General features: G+C 47.2%; 1 long non-coding RNA gene across 1 annotated transcript; it reads right to left on the bottom strand.

Moving 5' to 3' along the window:
• Nucleotides 1-4,354: 4,354 nt before the first annotated feature.
• Nucleotides 4,355-13,485, bottom strand: LOC104142414 (uncharacterized). The gene is made up of 3 exons (XR_011135139.1): nt 13,415-13,485; nt 8,873-11,950; nt 4,355-8,329 (listed from the first exon to the last, which is right to left on the bottom strand). It is a non-coding gene; the product is annotated as an uncharacterized lncRNA (long non-coding RNA).
• Between the last annotated feature and the right edge of the window lie 4,455 nt (nt 13,486-17,940).

The raw sequence follows: 17,940 nt of genomic DNA, 5'->3' as shown, positions 1-17,940 counted from the left end.
CAGTGCCCACCTCTGAGCTGGGGGTTTGAATGTTTGCTGCCCAAGCTGCTCAGAGAGTGAATGTCGGAGGTCCACGCGAGTGGTAGATGCCTCGATTTGCTCAGGCAGGCATCTGTGGCAAAGGGAAGAGCACTTTCTGCTGTGTATAGAGCAGGGATGAAGCCGCCTTGTGTGCCTGACCAGTTGTAAGTGAGAAAACCAAGTACAGATTTTGCATGTTTGTGCCTGGTCTTTGGTGATGTTGGGATTGTTGGAAAAGAGAGTGGGGACTGTGGGCTGCTGGGTCCCAGGCAGGCTGGGTCAGAGCGTGCTGCACGCTGTGATAAGCATTGCAGATGTGCCCGTGCAGAGCACCAAAGCCCAGGAGCTGCTGTGGGGGAGTGAGTCCACTTCTCAAGGCAGCTGGGCTTTCCCTGTGCCGTGCCCTGCTGCCGGCTGCAGCTGGTCCCTTGTCTGAGGGAGGGGACATCGAGGTCTTGAGCGATAGTAAGAAGTATTGAGCCTGTTATCGGGGTATTTGGGTGCCCCTGCAACTACTTGCTGCTTAGATCTTCTCCAGCTTTCTGGATCAATCAGGATTAAAAGTTTGCAGAAGCTTCTCTGGAGTTCTAGACACTCCTCCAGGAGAGCAGAAGGCCAGGGGTTTTGTTAGTGCCAACGGGTCCTGGTCAAAAACACACTGTGTCCAGTCGCTTATTAGCGAAAGCAGATTCAGCTGAGAACTGGGTGAGCGATGGCTCCCTCCTTACCATGCTGAATGGCCAACAGCCAGAAACGGCTGGGAATCCTGCCACCTCCCCATCTGTTTACCAGCCGGTTTGAAGAAATGGAGTTTGCATATTCAGAGCATTAATCTAAAATTACTTCCAGGTCTTGAATAGTCAGTGATGCTAACTTCTCTGTCTCTTTCTCTAGAATTAAGCCATTTAAGAAAAATAGTTGTAAAAACTTCACTCAGCTTCCCCTTTGTCTTGTCTTTTCCATCCGTCCCTCTGCTATGGGCTGTGAGTTTGTCTGGAAGCTGCTGCATGCTATGAGGGATGGTGAGAATCTGCCACTGGGCTCTAAAAGTAGCAATCCTAGACTTTGAGGCCAGGCTGGCAGCCTCAGACGATTCGGACCAGAGAAAGATGCAGAACAAGCATAGTCTTGGTAGCGTTGATCTAATTGGGGCGGGGGGGGGGTTTGCTTACTCCCCGGATAAGTGTGGGGGCAGTCAAAAGTTTCTAATGAATTTTGCAAATTATTTAATCCATAAACAAATTGGAAGATATGTTTCAAAAAAAATCCTCGAAGGGTTTGTTATGATCCTTAAGAAGATACAGGTTCTTTTCTTTAGAAATTCTTTTTCATTTAAAAAAGCAGGTATATATTTAAAGAGATAAGCCTGTAAATGAAATGAAGCATCTATTTAGGAAAAACTGAATTACTTCAGGAGCCTTTTCATTTTCATATCACTTTCATTTTGGGATAACTAGAAGGCTAGCTTTTCTGATTGTATTATTTTGTTTTGGCCAGCAAACTGTGAGTTCAATTACTTGTTCAGCTCAGGTTTGGCATCTGGCTTCAGATGTGCTTTTGCATATAGGATCTGTCGGGTTTTTTGTACCTTTCAGAGCTCCCTCATGGAATACGCAGAGCCCTGAGAAAGAAGGGACTTGGTGAGAGTCTGGATTTGCAGGCTTAGCCGTAAGAGCAGGCCTGCATATAACCAGCGTTGCAACCTTGACATGACCATTGTATGAGAAGACCGAGATTTTAGAGGCTAACGTAGCATTCCCTTGTATTTGCGTACTTTTATGTCTGAACTAATGATTTGCAAGAAGAGCAAGCGTGTGTTGCACACCATATTAGGAGGCACCCGCAGCTCCAGCTCTGATGGTGTTGTCTACTAATATGTTTTTCTAAAGGACAGACATGAAAGATATTCTGAATCAACATGACTACAGCTCTGTTAGGTTACACTTAACCAGTAGGTCACTTCACATCACTGTGCTCACAAGACCAAAAATAATGTATTCAGCGTAAGCTGCGCTTCAGGAAGGCAGTGTGTGTGTGAGGGCTGCGAAACGTTCTGTGCCATCCAAAAGTGCGAGAGACAATGGCACCAGCTCCCTGCTTCCTCAGGAGGGATTTTCATGGGATTTCTGAACGTGTTCTTATTCAGATGGTAGTTAAAATAACTGTAAAGTGCCTAAGATAGCAAGGCTGTAAGACTCTCTCATGTGTCCCTGATTCCTCTGTGGGAGGATGTTTACTGTGTAGCCAGTATTATGGATCCTTAGTATGCAATTAGTGCTTCTTTAATGAGCATTTGCAGGCTCAATACACTCTGCAGTGGCATTAAGGGCTTTCTGATGCCTCCTGGTGAAACCCACGTATACTTGCTCTTCCTTGTCCATATATCTTTTAACTGTGAAGTGACTGTCGTGACAAGACCTTGTCTGCTCTGAGTGCTCTGAATTGTCTCTGATCGTTGCCTAACCGGAGCCAAAATCCTCTTTTTGTGATATCACAGCTGGGTGCAGTAGAATAATATAATGTCATAAACAGGATTTCAGGCCTCAGATTGGGAAGAACCAAGGAGTGTGGTGGCAGGCTGTGAAGGGACACTTTTCATGCCACAATGCTAATCACAATGCAAGGCAACGTTCATCCTTCTGCAGATGAGTAGCCAGAAGACCAATGCACCACATCAAGCAGGCTTTAATGTGCAAGGTAGTGTTAACTTACTTTAACAGTAAGTTACTCCTGTGCAATAGTACAAGCATCACTTACATGAACAGAGTGGATGCCTGTGCATTTGTGTGTGTGTATATTTAGGAGATGGGGAACTACTTGCTCTAGGATATGCCTGAACTGGAGAGATCCTGTGTCCAGACTGAATCTGATCAGAGTTGTTGAGCCTTTGAAAATTTTCCGATACATATCTTGTATTCCTAAATAAGGGAATCTCAAAGCAAAAGGCTTCTTCAAGCTATAACTAAAGTTCGCCAGACATTCACTTCCAACTCTGCAGAATACTGCCGTCAAAAATAATACTGTGCTCTCTCCTCCTTCTACCCCATTCCTCATGCAGGTTTGCTGACTTTGGAAGGCTATAGTGAAATAGAATTCAAAAGGTACAGAAAAGCATGGTTAAAGTCAACCTAGGGTGCTCTGTCACCCGGTTGGCTGTGCATGTAAGCTTCCTTTACACCCTGCATTATTGAAAGCACTTTTCCTGAGAACTTTTGTCTACTCAGTCCCCTTGACACGTGTGGTGGTGGCCGTGACAAGCTCACCAGTGCTACCTAAGATGAATCAAACAGGAGCTCGGGATCTGCAGTGCTCCTGCATAGATAGCTTTTTGCATAATGGAAGGAATGCCTTCAACTCAGCAGATGCCGAGTGTAGCCAGACGTGGAGTGCATTTAGTTGGCTAAGACAGTTAGCTGTTTCTTCACATGGTATTAAAATTCGTGTGAGGAACTGGGGCATTTAGCTCTGACTTACAAACGTTGTTACTCTGGAATAATTGGACACTTGCAGCCCAGAAGAGGATTTGTTAATCCTTTGTGTTTGTGTACACAAACTCTTGGAGAGCACGTCTCAGCGCTGTGACAGCATACACGCAGCACCATAGAAATTCCTCACCTGAGGAGGGCACCAATGGGAGGGAAAGGCTGGCCAGGTGTATTGGGGATCTGCAGGAGTGCCATCAAAGCTGGCAGGTTCTGCTAATCAGGGATGAGCAAAGAGTCAGCCCCACTGGCACCAGTGAAACAGCTTCTACCCCTTGGTGCTCGTGGCTGCAGGAGCAGACAGGCTCCAACATCCCTGGTGCAGCATCCTGGCTTTGTGCTTAGTGTCCTGGCTTAAGCCCTCTTCTGCAACAAGACACACAAGCTAGTGGGCAACCGTGAACGAAATTTTGGTACTATAACAAGTTAAAAACCTTCCCGTTGCTTCCCAGCTCTCTCCTTACAACTCAGCCGAGAATCCCCCCAGTGAAATCCCTGCACCCAGTTGAGTGAAGATTAAAAGTTCCTCAGACTGCCTGCCTGGGAGCTGGCACATTTATGCTTTTCAATTAAGGTAGTAAAACCTGGGCTCTGTGGAAGTGTGCTCAGCCCCTTGGCTGAGCTGGCTGCAGGCTGGGCTGGCTCTCCCCAGATCAGGAAATTAACTACATAACGTTATTCCATGCATAGCAATAAATTAGAATTGATTGTTGTTGTTGCATATTTTTACACGTCACCTATTTAATATCTCTCTGAAAATATAAATAAAACATACGTAACCATTAGAAATCCTTAGAATTGGGAAGCGCCTGAGAATTTATTTGTCTTCAGGAGGATCATACATATTGTATTAAAACTATATAAAGGGTTTAATAAAATGGCAAAAATAAAGCAAGAGCGAAGGCTCTCAATCTGCACTGAGAGGAGGGAAGTGATCTTTCTTTGATGCCTATTAAATGTTCCAGCAGATGAAACCCTATATTCTGCCAGGAAATGAGTTTGCCACAAGCCGATTGGGTGCTGTCGTGTGTGCTCGACTTTACCACTGTCATTCCTCTTCTTTGAGCAGCAATACATTACGCCGCCTCCATTTTTCATTCCTCACTGCCCGAAATGCAAATTTTCTCTCTGTTGTTTATATTAGGTTTTCAAATATATGGAAATCCAGATATCTGGAGGAAAATGTCAGGGCCAGAAATACTCGTGATCTGTCTTTTCCCCAGCCTGACACACTTCTCCATCACTTACATGAAAGCATGTGAGGAGTATTAACAGCAGGACAGGAGATGGTATAGGTGTGCAGCCAGGAGCTGCAGGTCTCTGGGATATTTAGCAGAAATAGGTCTGGAATGGAGTGGTTTGCTGTTTGCAGGAGTTCAATGTTTGCACAGATTTTTTTCACCTCTGTAAAACTAGAAACATATGGCCTGTAGAAGAAAAGAGCCATATTGTGAAGGGAAGGTGCATGAATGAAGGGTAGCTGGGTGACAGCTGTAATAGGAGTCATGGGAGAGTGATGGAGTCTACCCCATCTCTTCGAAAGCTCTCCGCTGGAGAAGCTGGGAAGGGTTTGTGCCCAGGGAGCAAATCGCAGGCCACCGAGGAGAGTGATGGGGAGGTGTCAGCCAGCTACGCAGCGTCCTTCCTGACTAGGAGGTCTGAGCCTGAGCGCCAAGCAAAGAACTGTCATGCTGCCTGTGTTTCAAGGAATTGCTAGAGCTGAAGAAGATGTTGTTAGGGGTAGCAGTCACTGCAAAAGGCTGGTGAGAGACACTGTCCCCCTGAGCCTGCTGCTCTGTGACTGTATTTGCTGGGCAGAATGGATGGCTCTTTGCTGACAATTTGCTGCCTAACAGTTGGCTTTTGCCTGTCGTGGCACCAGGCGAGAGGATAGGCATTGAACTCGCACGTTGATGTTCCTGTTCTTAGGCTGGAGAGCCAGAAATCTCAGCAAGTTATCAGAAAGTAACAAATAATGCGCTTTCAGGAGGAGTTTGTGGCCAAATTAGGCCAAACTTTTGGAATCCCCCTAATTTTTCTCAAGTAAAAAGCAGATATACAGATACTTCAGAATAAGGACAGACATGACCTCACAGAGCAGAGCAAACAGCAGTCAGTGCTTTTTAGCTTGGAGGTGTTTATGAATATTTCATCTCTCTCCTATTGATCTACCGTACTGTGTGGCCTCCCAGCTGGGCACCCATGACATGCTATGGCTTTCCCATTACAGCCTGGCCCACTAAGCTATTGCACTGGGTTAGACTAAGAAGACCCAGATTTGCTGTGCTTTTCAGTGCAGTAGTGAGTTGCAGTTTCTTGGAGGCCTCCTGGTTCCAAAATCCAGATGCTCAGCGTGGCTGATCTGTGGTTTGGCTCTTCCTAGTGGTACTGCTCTTTTCAAGCGTGTGCCCAGTGTTGTCATGACTACAGGTGCTACAATGCTCTTGCATATCACCGAGCTCAGCTGCTGATCTCATGCTGGAGCAGCCATGAGGGTTGACATGGATTGCAGGTTAGATGAGAGCAGACCATGTCATTAGGCACCCTTCCATCCTCACTGAGCTGGAGAAGTGGAGGTGCAAGAGGAAGAGACGAGGTACTATGGATGCATGGACTGTGAATGACATACCAATAATGAATGTGAATTACATCCATTGCTTCTCCATGAATGAGGGAATTATTTTAGGCTCTGGCAGCTAGAGGGAATGAAGGCGAAAACTGTTGTTTTGCTTCCTTCTTGAAGACTTAAGAACTAAACTAACCCCAGACAAATTATGTATTCTGAATATTGCAATCAAGTATAGACTGTGAAACTTGTAGGACATATTTGAGCACAGTATCTGCTTTCATGATCAGTCAAGCGCTACCACTTGAACACAGGTGCAAAAGAAAGTCGTAAAAGGTTGCAAACACAGTTACACTGAAATCTGTGTTTGAATGAAATTCATATACACAGAAATGTTTTCATATGTTTGCTTAGCTCTGCACAAACACTCCTTCAAGCGCTTACGCATGCAACAGCAAAGAGGTTATAGAAGTTACATACACACGAAAGACCACAGTCTTTTTAACTAGGCATTTTAGTACCCAGCACAACATAATATTTCTAAAATCAGAAGAAGCATTCCAGGATTGAAAAACAAACAAGCAAGCAAGCGAAATCAAACTTTTTGCGGAATATCATTATCTGTCCCATTCCACATGCACACAAGAAAAGATAGCGTAGATCCTGCGTCCAGAGGGTATCTAAGAGATTTGTACTCAACCATCCCTGTTTGCAGCTCGCCGTGTCTGCAGGATGAGTCTTCTTTTAACAGACCCACCTTTTCAAAATTAAATTTGCATCCTTATAGCAGATATAGTCCTTTTCGATGTCACTCAACGAAAGCCTCAAGCATATGCTTAACTTTAAGCTCCTGCTGAGCTGAAATCTCTAGGTGCTTCACTTCATCAGAGCTAAACTTGTGCACAGCCACTGGCAGACTGGAAACCAGTAAGTTTATTTCTCTGTAATATTGTAATGAGTTTATCATCTCTGTAGTCTACTGGTGATGGCATCCCTGCCTATTTCTTCACACAGAAAGTTAGAAAAGGCTGTTTGTGAGCTGGGGAGAACTGGCCCTGGCTGTGTGTGTTTAAGCGCGTAGCACTGGAGATCTGGACACAAATAGGAGCTTTGCATCAGTGCTGAGTCTCCTTGTGTGCCTGGTCCAAGTTTCCATGCCCTCTGCACCATGCCATAATACTTTGTGTCTGAAGATGTTAGACAGACATCAGAGTCAATGCAGCGATCGGCTTACATACCTGGGCCAGCAGAAGACACCATTTATGAAAACAACTTGTAGCTGTCTAATGTGCTTCTGAAATCTTACTTAAAGAAGGTGGTCACGTGACTCAGGAACCCATCATTACTATGCCCAGATTTTCCTTCCCAGAGAGGGGCAGTTAGGAAGTGCATCTGGCAAAGGAAAATGAGATCCAGGGAAATATTTGGGGAGTATGGCTTGCATTCTCCACAACCTCTGTTGAAGATGGATTTTTTTTCCCACAGAGTAGTGTTAATATTCTTTGCACTTGCAGAAATAGAACCAAGGTAATTTCAGACTTCTATTCAGCTCTTCTTTCTAACACTGTACTTTTTGGCAGACTTCTTGTTCCAAACCAGTGGACCTTGTTACACGTCAGAATGCATAATCCAAATCTTCCTTCATTGAAGAGGCAAGCGTTGGGATAATGCACTGCATACCTTTACTTCTTTAATTACCAGCTCTAACTAAGTTGTTTGGAAGTACAAGGAGTTTTCTGTAAGCTCTTGTTTTCCTCTTTCCTCTGTATGCTCCTGTTTCTCCCACAGACTCAAAAATGTCCGAATGCTTTGCCCCCTCCCTAGTACCACAGCAATAACAGAGAAGCCTCAAAGGGTGTATTCAAAGGAAGAACCATTTTCTGGAGCCTGAGAATTACAGTTGGAAGAGCGCTGAGACCAAGTCTGGTTTGCTTCCCAGAAGTATCTGAAGAACCTCTTCCTGTGACATTTCATCACATGTAAAGTTGGCTTAGAGAAGGCACAGTCTTTTTGAACAACACAGAATTGGTCCAAGACCACAAGACACTGACGCTGAAAACAAGCAGGAGTCAGGGACTAGAGAGAGTTTCTAGCTCCTGCATCTACAGTCCTAGTCCTTTTCTGTAAAGGTAGATCAGGCAAGCTGAGCAGCTTTCCTGTTACTCTGAGTCTAAATATGTTAGAATGTAGAAACAGCTATCCCAGGTCTTTCCATCTCCAGGTCTTTACTTCTGTGCTTTTGGCTTACTTGTCTTGTTTCCTTTGGCAATAAGTTCATGTTTTAATGATCACGTTTTAAAAAAAAAAAAGAAAAGAAAATCCCGATGGACATGTTGAGATCCTGAGTTGGAAAGCACCATGCAAGCACAAGGCACTAATACATCACATTTTAACACAAGAAGCTATTATACGCTGTCACCAGGAACAGAGAGAGAACTATCCACAAGGTAGCTCCTAGCATATCCAGTTTTAGGTTGATAGCAATTTAGGATAGTTTTATTTCACCAAAATGAATTAGTATAGGAAAATAATTTGCAGATTAAGACAATTCTTTCAGCAACACATGTCTCGGAATGAGGCAAGCAGCCAGTGCTGAGAGTTAAATTATTTGCAGCTTCACTCAGCTCTTGGGCAAGGTCTATTTTGGAATAAGCTATAATGAGACACATTTACTTCATATTGGGACACCTGGAGGAGAAAACCTGAGCCACAACCTAACTACTGTGTTTGACCCATGTATAGTCCAAATATTAAATATAATTCAGATTCCTTCATGTAGGTAAATTTAAGTATCTTAACTCACCAGAAACTGGACTGTTCCCTTAGATACCTTGCACAAGCTCCAGAAATCTGAGGAAGGGCTTCAAGTTTTTCCTTCAATTCGTTGCAGCTGCAGGTGATGCATCAGAATGAAGGCTTTCTGCTGATAATCTTTACAAATAGGCCATCCATCATTAGTGAAGGTCAAGTCACAGATGATTTCCATCATTTTACAATCATACTTCCCTCACTACCCTCCCCCCCCCCCCGCCCTGGGTCTTCAAAAGAAGGTGGGGGCCCTCTTTTGTGTATATGTTTTCCAGCTGACTAGAGCATGTTCAGTGTACTTGCTAGAGCGAACAGTGGTGGAGCGCTAGGTATTGCATTTGGGTCTCTATCTCTTTAGAGGCTGATGAAAACAAATCCTGATGGTGTGTGGGCAGCTCTGCATACTGTGCCTGAATGCCCTGGTTCTGCAGAGACCCTTTGAAGCAGGGAGCGAGAAAATCTGCTCAGGGTCTTGAAAGAAAGAGGCTGCAGGAAACCTGTGGTGAAAGAAGGTTGCCTATCTTCTTAAAAAGTCCTTTCCACATGCAACTTCTCCTAAATGATAATGGTACCCATCTAGCTCCCCACCAATGTGTTTAGCTTCAGCTTACACTGCCTGAGTTATTCTTGTTTGCTTGGTCCAGAAATGCATTTGGAGGGCAAAGATGGAGATGATGGTTGCAATCAACTTCTCCAGGATACTGCTTAGTCACATATGTCTTGGAATACATTAGTTTCCTTTTGTCTACTAGCAAGACCTGAAAATTGGGGCCAAATGGATCATCAAACTACCAAAGTTGGAAAAACAGGAGAACAAGGAAAGCAGCTATTGAAGCAAGAATTTAGAGTGGGTGGAGGAGATGTAGGGAGAACAAGAAAAAAGTTCAGGGTGTATCTTTGTGTTTGACTTGCTTAAGTCCTGTTTTATGGGAATGGGTTTCTACCAGAGCTGATCTGGGGGGCCTAGCTTTGGAAAGGAAGGAGCAGCTTCCAGGGTCTGTGATTCCACACGACAGGCTGCTGCCTGGTCACGTCTCATCATGTGTTGTGCACATTCTGGCTGGTGGGCTGGGAATAAGCCCCCTCCTCAGTGTGGCAGTTGTACTCCTTTTTTCTGTCATAGGCCAAACTAGAAAAGAAGAGCTCCTACCCGGGTTCTGTCATCTCAGAGAAGCTCTGTGTCTAGCGCGCATACAGGCGATTAAATGTGTCATGTGTGCATCATTTAAATTAATGTTGCTAAAACAACAATGCTATTTTTAATATTTAAAGAGCCTCTTTGAAGAATAGGAGAATCTGTCACCTTTCCTAGTGGATTTGAATCTTGTGTTCTGAGAGTTTTTCTTCTCTGATTAAAGGAGTTGGCTGTGCTAAGAACAGCTACCCATGATGTGTTGGGGGTGGGGGGCTGAGATGCATTCCAGGGAGCAGCTCCCATCTGCAGGGTTTGAGGGCTCAGCCAGGCTGATTTTCTAGGCAAGGGCTGGCTTCTGTGGATTCCTGCCCAGAGTGTCACCTTGGTGCCATGAACCCAGTGCAGCTGCCCAAACAGTGCTTCCTCAACGTTGGCCCCTTGCTGTCTTTGCGTGGATGCTGACAGCCACATTGGTGTGGCTGAGCCCTGCGGTGTCTGAGGGTCTGTGACACTATAGTAATGATGCTCTTTGGCTTACAGTTTGTTGGGGAGTAGTTTCAACCACCACTTCTCTCTCCACTCACTTCCCCACCATCTGACTCTGAGAAGAGGATCTCCTCTGAGGACTGTGTCTCCCGCTGCGGTCCATGCTGAACCTTTCAGGTCCCTTATGATGCAGGATGGGCTAGATCCTCCCTCAGGCCCGGGCTCCTGGCTCCACAGCACACTGTGTTCTCTGGCCAGGGAGGCTCTGAAAGGGCCATCTTCCCTGGGGTACCCTTGCGTGACTTCGGGTGTCTGTGGTGGGTTGGATTTGCTCCACAGGGAGCAAAATGCGTTTTCCCAGGTTCTTCCGTTTAGCGTGCAGTCTCACGTTGGCAAACCAAGGCAGAAACCTCCAAGGAGTCCATGAGAGGGATGGGGAGGGAAGCTAAGGAGAAGCCACATCTCCCTCTCTGCTGGAAAGAGAATGCACTCATCAGGAAGGTGCCCTCTGGCCCTGAGGACAGAAGCGCTCAGGCCAGCTCACCACAGTGAGCTGAGCTGGGCTTGGCTTTGATCTCTCGCTGTTTGTTTCTCCCTCCCCTTGTTGTTTGACCCGTCCCTCACCCAGCAGTTTTCTGCTTTTGCTTTCCAAAGTCTCTTCTGGGCATTCAGATGCGACAGGATGCCCACCCGAGGCTAACCCTGACTCAAAATCAGTTGCTCCTCTCTGTAATTAGCTTTTGTCTTGCATAGGCCACATGCCCCATCTGAGAGAGGTGCAGTCAGTGCCAAGGGTGGGTGAGTTCCTTCGTGTACCTTGCAGGCTGTACACTTGTTTATATTGCAGTCTGAGATTTGCCTTTCCCTGAACCGCATTCGGCTTGTGACCCGTCGAATCCAGATCCCCTTCTCAGCAGTGCCGCTGCCTACCCGGCCGTTCCCAGCCTGTGTTTGTGCAGCTGGCTGTTCCTGCTGAGCAGTACAGCTTGTAGTTGTCTCTGCTGAATTTCATCTTGATTTTTTTTTTCAGACCAGGCCTCCAATTTGTCAACATGGTTTTGAGTTCTAATCTCCTCCCAGTGGTCTCATATTCCTGGACAGCCATAAGTCTTCTGCAAATTTAGCTTGCATTCTCCCTTTCCCCCAAAATAGGGTTAGTAGAAACATAGAACAGCATCTGACCCACCTCCCTGCTGCAGACGTCCGAGCGAGGGGTCTCGTGCTCTGTTGACTATCAACATTTGATACAAGGAACTTCTAAGGTGACTGATCCTGTGTTTAGCTGGCTTTCCACCTCCCCTGGATTTTCACCCAGATGGTGTTAACTCTGATGGAGGAGTGCTCCGTGGTGATCAGAGGCCAGGATCCGGTCCACGACCTCTCAAACACTGGCTCTCGGTGCCTGTTCCTCCTTGTTAAAAATGTGTCTTCCTGAACAGAGTGCCTGGAAGCCTGAAGGAGAAGGGCTTGTTGTCAGGGACTCTGGAGCATGGAGGAGATATTAATGTTTTTGGAGGGAAAAGTCTATTAGGATTCTGTAGCTTTGAAAAATACATAAGTCTGGAATAAGACTAATGAGACATTTACTGGTGCGGTTGGGTTGCATTAATGACCCTTCAGAGGATACAATTGCAAAAGGCTTTCACTGTAATTACCACACTAATGATCAGCAGTGACATCATTTTAGACCAAATGCGATGCTTGTTTTGGATACGTTTCAAAGTCAGAACTTCTCTGCGGCTGGTGTATTAGGTCCATCAGCGTTATTGCCTGTCTCCCTGCTCTGCAGACCATCTTTCTTAGCTGCCTCTTTGGCTACTGGCTTCCATCCAGCCTGGCCTCAAAGTCCAGCATTCCTGAGCTTTTTAAGGTGCTTCTGGGACTCTGAACAGCAATTTGTCAGCACCAGCTCAGTTCCTAACAGTGGGCATGAATTGACAGAGGAGAGAAGCTGGGGAGGAGGGTCACAAACCTCCTTTTATTCTGCAGACATTCTTAAAAGGCTTTTAATAAACAATGATTTATTATCTCCTGGCATGGCCTGAAGCACATCTGCGCTGTATAACCTTTGGACAATACCTGTTCTGGGGTGCACATCTTACAGCCGGTGGGGACAAGCTGATTCAAATCTTCCCCAGCTCCTCTGGGCTTAGAGGAACATATTAATTAACCTCATTATCCGGGATCATTTCAGCACCCACAGAGACAGGATGTTACCGCAGCCGAGCCTGTGGTCCGACGCGCGGCTGACGAGGACGGGTCTGGGCGAGCGAGAGCCCCCGGGCAGAAGCCTGCCTGGCTGGGGAGCCCCCCTGCTCTCGGGCTGAGCTGCGGGGTTTCTGCTCCAGGGCAGGTTCCCTGGTGCGGAGCTGGCCGTGCCGACCCCTTCCTTCCTCGGCGCTTGCGGCTGCCCTGTGCCCACCTCTCCCACCCCTGCGCGGACGTGCCGTGGCTGCGCCCTACAAAGGGAGGTTTCCTGGCGGCCCGCGGTGGCGGGCTGCCGCTCGCTGCCTGCCGTTGGAGGGAGATGCGTGGGTGTTTGCCTCCGCGTGTGCAGCCCTGCCTTCAGGGACGCGCGGCCGAGCAGGGCGACGGCGGGGCGCCGTGCCCCCGGCCTGCGCTGGGCTGGGGGAGCGGGGCAGCGGCGGGGCGGCTCGTCCCGGGCCCCGCGCCTGGCCGGACACGGCCCGCGCCGTGCTCCCCGTGGAGGGATGCTGGTGGGAGAGGCCGCCGCAGAGCTGGCCTTCCCAGCCGCGCGCGCGAGCGTGTCCTCGTCCTCCCACGGCGCTGCCGGGCTCTGCAGCCTCCGCGCGGCCGAGCCCGGGCGCTCGCTCCCGCCGGCGCAGCGCTGAGCTCGGCGCAGAGCCCCGGTTTTGCATCTCGCTCTCTTTCTTGACTGGCAGGGCTTGCTCTTACCTGAAATAGAGCTGGCTGCGTGGTCGTGAGCCCTAAACGTATGCGAGCCCGGTCTCCTTGCTGCTCTGTTCCTCCCCCTGCACCAGGCACGCCTGGGAACTGGATTGACAGCGGCTTGTTAAGCCTGACAGAACATCAACTTTTAAGGAGTCACAGAAAGCAGGGCTTTTTAATTAAAAAAAAAAAAAAAAAAAAAAAGGCAAGTCATGATTTCTGCTTCTCCCGTTCAGTCCTTCTGGAAACAGCATTCCTGCTCAAGCATTTAAAAACATCAAATTGATAGCCCTGTCATCTGTGCCCATAGGCTACTGCTGCCTGCCCCAGCCCTCCCACCAGGACTCTGCCTTTGAAGGCGAGAGCTCTGCTGTGCGAGTGTCCGCAGGGACATGCATTTTCTTTCCTGCAGACTTGTTGGTTGTCACCAGTAAATATCCAGCCAGGCTCGTATTGTCCACTTGTTCTCGCCAGCTTCCTGGAAAATATTGATACCAATACCAGATACTGATAGCAGAGGTTCGTTCCCAAAGGCACATGATCAGACTGGGAAGCGTTCTTTGTGATTCATAGTCAAGCTCTGGAGACTTTGCAATTTATGCAAAATGTTAAGCAGTGTTCTCTACCTGTGATTTTTTGACAGGTACGTGGAGAAGTTTTTCTAATTTTTTGAGCTTGCTCTGTCTTCGAAGAGGCTAAGTGGTAATCAGGAGTGTTGTTTCAGGTGAAGGCACTTACGACTTGTAGCCGTAAAACACAGGTCTTTATAATAAGGGAAACTGAGAGGAGCATTTAACCTGGAAAGAGAATAAAAAAGGCACAAGCATCCATAATCACTGACTTCCTTAATTCCTAAAGACTCCTCAATCCATCTTGTACTTCATTGCCTCTGTATTTGTCAGTGTGTCTAACTGATACAACAGAGGCTACTGCCGAGCAAGATAGACCCAAGGTCCTGCCCATCAGTGATTAGCCCCTGTCCCTGCTGAAACCCCCCCCTTTTAGTAGGTGCAGTCCAGACTGGCTGTGCAGCATCTATCCAGGCTCAGCCCCCTTCTTCTGACATATGTGCCTCGCTAATACTAATCCCTTTGATTTCATTTCTGAATAACCTCATGAAGGAGCTTCTGCAGAGTAAGATTTCTCCATTTCAGTTCCGTTACCTTTGAAAATCCTGAAGGTGCTTGAAGAATGTTGTCGACAACATTCAGAAGCAGCTCAGCAATCCCTCTTGCTCCTGCTTTGCAAGCAAGATCGAGGTGCTGGAAGCGCAGGGCTCCGAGGCCAGCCAGCGCGCCCTGGGCTGCCCCTGCGCTTCCCAGTAATTGATGTCCTGTGTGTTTCAAGCTTCTTTCATTTATGAAGCTTTGCGTTATATTTCAATGCAGGTGTGAAATCTCATTTGCTTCTTTCTCGGAGGTTTCTGCCTCCCTAATAGCATTGGCTCAGGCGGGGAGAGGACGCCGGCAGGCACTGGCAGAGGTTCGCAGCTTGCTGTTCGCAGCCGGCGACGCGAGAGGGGGAACGCGAGCCCTCGCACCGTTGCAGGGGGGTGTTCGGGAGGCGGCAGGGCAGGGGCCTTCCCACCGCGTCGCGGCCCTGGGGCCAGCTCCCTGGCGGGGCCCCGGCGCAGGGGACCTGGGGACGGCTGCGCGCGGGAGGGAGCGGTGGTGCTGTGCGGGCGAGCTCCCTGCCTGCCGCGCTCTGCTCGGGAGGTCGCTCCCTGCCTCACCTAGCGAGCCAGACCTGCTCCTGTGCCCCAATGAATGTGTAGGCAAGCAGAGGGCTGTGTTGCAGGCTGCACTTCTGCCTGCACATCCGAAGATGGTGTTTTCTCAGCAGAATGTTGTTCTGACATCGTGCTGTGTGTGTGATGCTCTGCAACCCCAATCCAGATCCTCTTCTGCTGTGTAAGAGGGTCTTTATTCACCTCTTGGTAGTTGAAAATATTCTGCTGGACCTGTTTTCCAAAGATAGAAAAGGGAGAGTCTGTGAAAACAGTGTTTGAAGGGATTTACTGCTTTCACATTTTGATAGAAATTATTATATTGTTTAATTTTAGTAAGAACATTTCATTTTGATTGTATCATTTCCTTTGTATTTCCTTTTGACTGCTGAAACAGAATACAGGCAGAGAACTGAAGCAGTAAAACTAAAGTGTAATGTTTTGAAAAGCTATTTAAAAAATTAAAAAGAATTGTAATTAAGAGAAAAATCAAGTTTCACTACCTTGAAAACCTCCATGAAATGGAAATGCTGCTTTTGTATCTGTGCTATTTATAACACATAAGAAGTCCAGGAAAGGAAATCTGGCCTTTTTAAAGGTCCTACTGAACTACCCATTTCTTTCCAGTGCTATATATTTAGAGCTAGTGCAGTCAGGGTTTGACTAGGAAATGTATATCCATCACAAGGGGGCATATAAATTTGGTAAGTAATTTCTGCTGGATGGTATAAGCTTTAGGGGCTTTTAAAGTCAAATTTGCATCTCAGACTACTTTTGCTGAAACATTTGAACTTCAGTCAATGACTCAATTCATATTTGTGCAATGAGTGCAAAGCTCCTGCTGTGCCCCTGGGTCCAGTAGCCCTAGCAGATGGGTACGTTAGAAGTATTTCTTGGTGCTGTGCAATTCTTAAACTGTATACATATACCTAATCCAACACATCATGGCCACAGCAGTAACTTTCATCCCTGCAAATAAATAATTAAGTTAAAGTATTAGAAAACCCCCTAGCTGTTTTGTCTCTTGTGGTGAAATCCAGCTCTCAGGGCGATACTCTGACTGTCTTCTGGCCGGTTCATTTTGGTCTTGTCTGCTTCCGCAATGCCTCTGATGCCTCCGGTCTTATATCATGAGACATAACTTAGCTTTGTATGATAAATGTGTTGGGGGGGAGACATACCAGCTGAAACTGTCTATGAAAACACTTCTTAATTTTTGTTTAATTCTTCAGACTTGAAACAAGAAAATGTCCAGCTGAACACAGCTGAAAATTTTTCTAGTAAGTCCATTTTCTAAACAAAAATCTTTGTTTGCACTTTCCCAAAGGAAAGTAAGCACATTTTTAAGGAATGCACACACTTTTCAATTCGCTTTTCCCACTTCAGTGCCAGCTTTGGCAAAGACGCATCGCCTGGCGCGGCAGAGGTCCTTGGTCCCGCTACTCACAGGACAACCAAATTGTCCATCTCACCAAAACACATCCCAGTGTTACCTCATCTCCTGATTGTCCTGTAGTTGCCAGATGCTCTAATGGGATGTTTTGGCTGACATCTCAACGCAGGAAGCTGTGTCAGCGCTTGCCTAGATTTTGATGTCCCTTGACGAAGGCACTAAGCAATGTCTCCCTCTGGGTCTTACCCCAACAGGACCATGCACAGCATTTTGTTGATCCTGGCCTCAACCTAAAGGCAGGTTTGCACCTGCATAACTGAGAGCTTGGTTCCCAATCTTCGAGGCCCTCATTTTCCTCTTATATCTGCCTCTGTGTGGCTCCCTCCATGACCCTTTGAAGTCTACATCCGTTTGCCTGGTCCTGGCTGACCGACCAGTTGTTCCTCTGGTCCTTCCCTTGCATCAGGCTCAGACCTTGCTGCGCTGAAGGTTTATTTCCCTGGTACCCACCATTTAGTGTGTGCTCATTTGCAGATTTTACTGGGAGACTTCACTGCTGTCGAGTCTTCAGCCTCCTCAGGTACCATGGCTGCAGTGAGGAGCAAGGGGGAGTGGGGAGGGGATTTTTCGATTCAAGGTCTGTTCACTGCTTGAGCGATCAACATCATTTCCATACTATAATTACATTGCCCAATCCTCTCCTGATTTTACTGCTATCTTGTAAGGCGTCCCGGTTGTGAGTAATTTAAAGCTATATGAGATGTCAGGCTCTGTGAAACAATCACCCCTCAAAGAAATATGGTCTGAGATAATAATTGATAAGTCCCATTAGGCAATGGGGCCTGCTATTTCCTACTTGGCCTCTTGTGAGACGGCCTTGTTGATTCACTTAATGCAGATTTTGTCACTTGGCGTCATTGAGAGAACAATGCACCCCAGGCTGTGCACGCCGGCGGGGCGCGGAGCAGGGGGAACCTCGGGGTGACAGGGAGAGAAATAGCGGGGAGCGGAGGTGATTTCTTACCTCAGGGCAGAGCAGGGGTAACCAGTGCAATTCAGTGTCCTCCATTCCAGCGTCCCAATATTTCAGTCTGATTTATGAGTGTGTTTTCACATAAAACATATTATGAGTATTCGTTACCACCTGTATTTGCTCTAGTGGTTTTGTCTCAGCAGTTTCTTCTCGTTCTCATCAGCAATCACGAAATTCTCCGAGGCATCTCCGCTGATTCCTGTCCTTTGCTCTGCCTCCTCAGTGATGTCAGCCTCTCCGTTAGACATCTTCTCCAAGAAATCCTCGCTGGCTTGCTGGCTGGCTTTGCTGCCTTGCTGCTGCTTTGTCTCTTGATGTGCTGGTCGCTCTCATGCTTTCTTTGTTCATGTGTCACGCCGGGGATTGCGATAGTGTTCTTG

The sequence above is a fragment of the Struthio camelus genome, chromosome 17 (genome assembly GCF_040807025.1).
Source record: "Struthio camelus isolate bStrCam1 chromosome 17, bStrCam1.hap1, whole genome shotgun sequence".
In the NCBI taxonomy this organism is placed as follows: Eukaryota; Metazoa; Chordata; class Aves; order Struthioniformes; family Struthionidae; genus Struthio; species Struthio camelus.
Note: the sequence above shows the minus strand (reverse complement) of the source record. Positions and strands in the feature narration are given on the sequence as shown.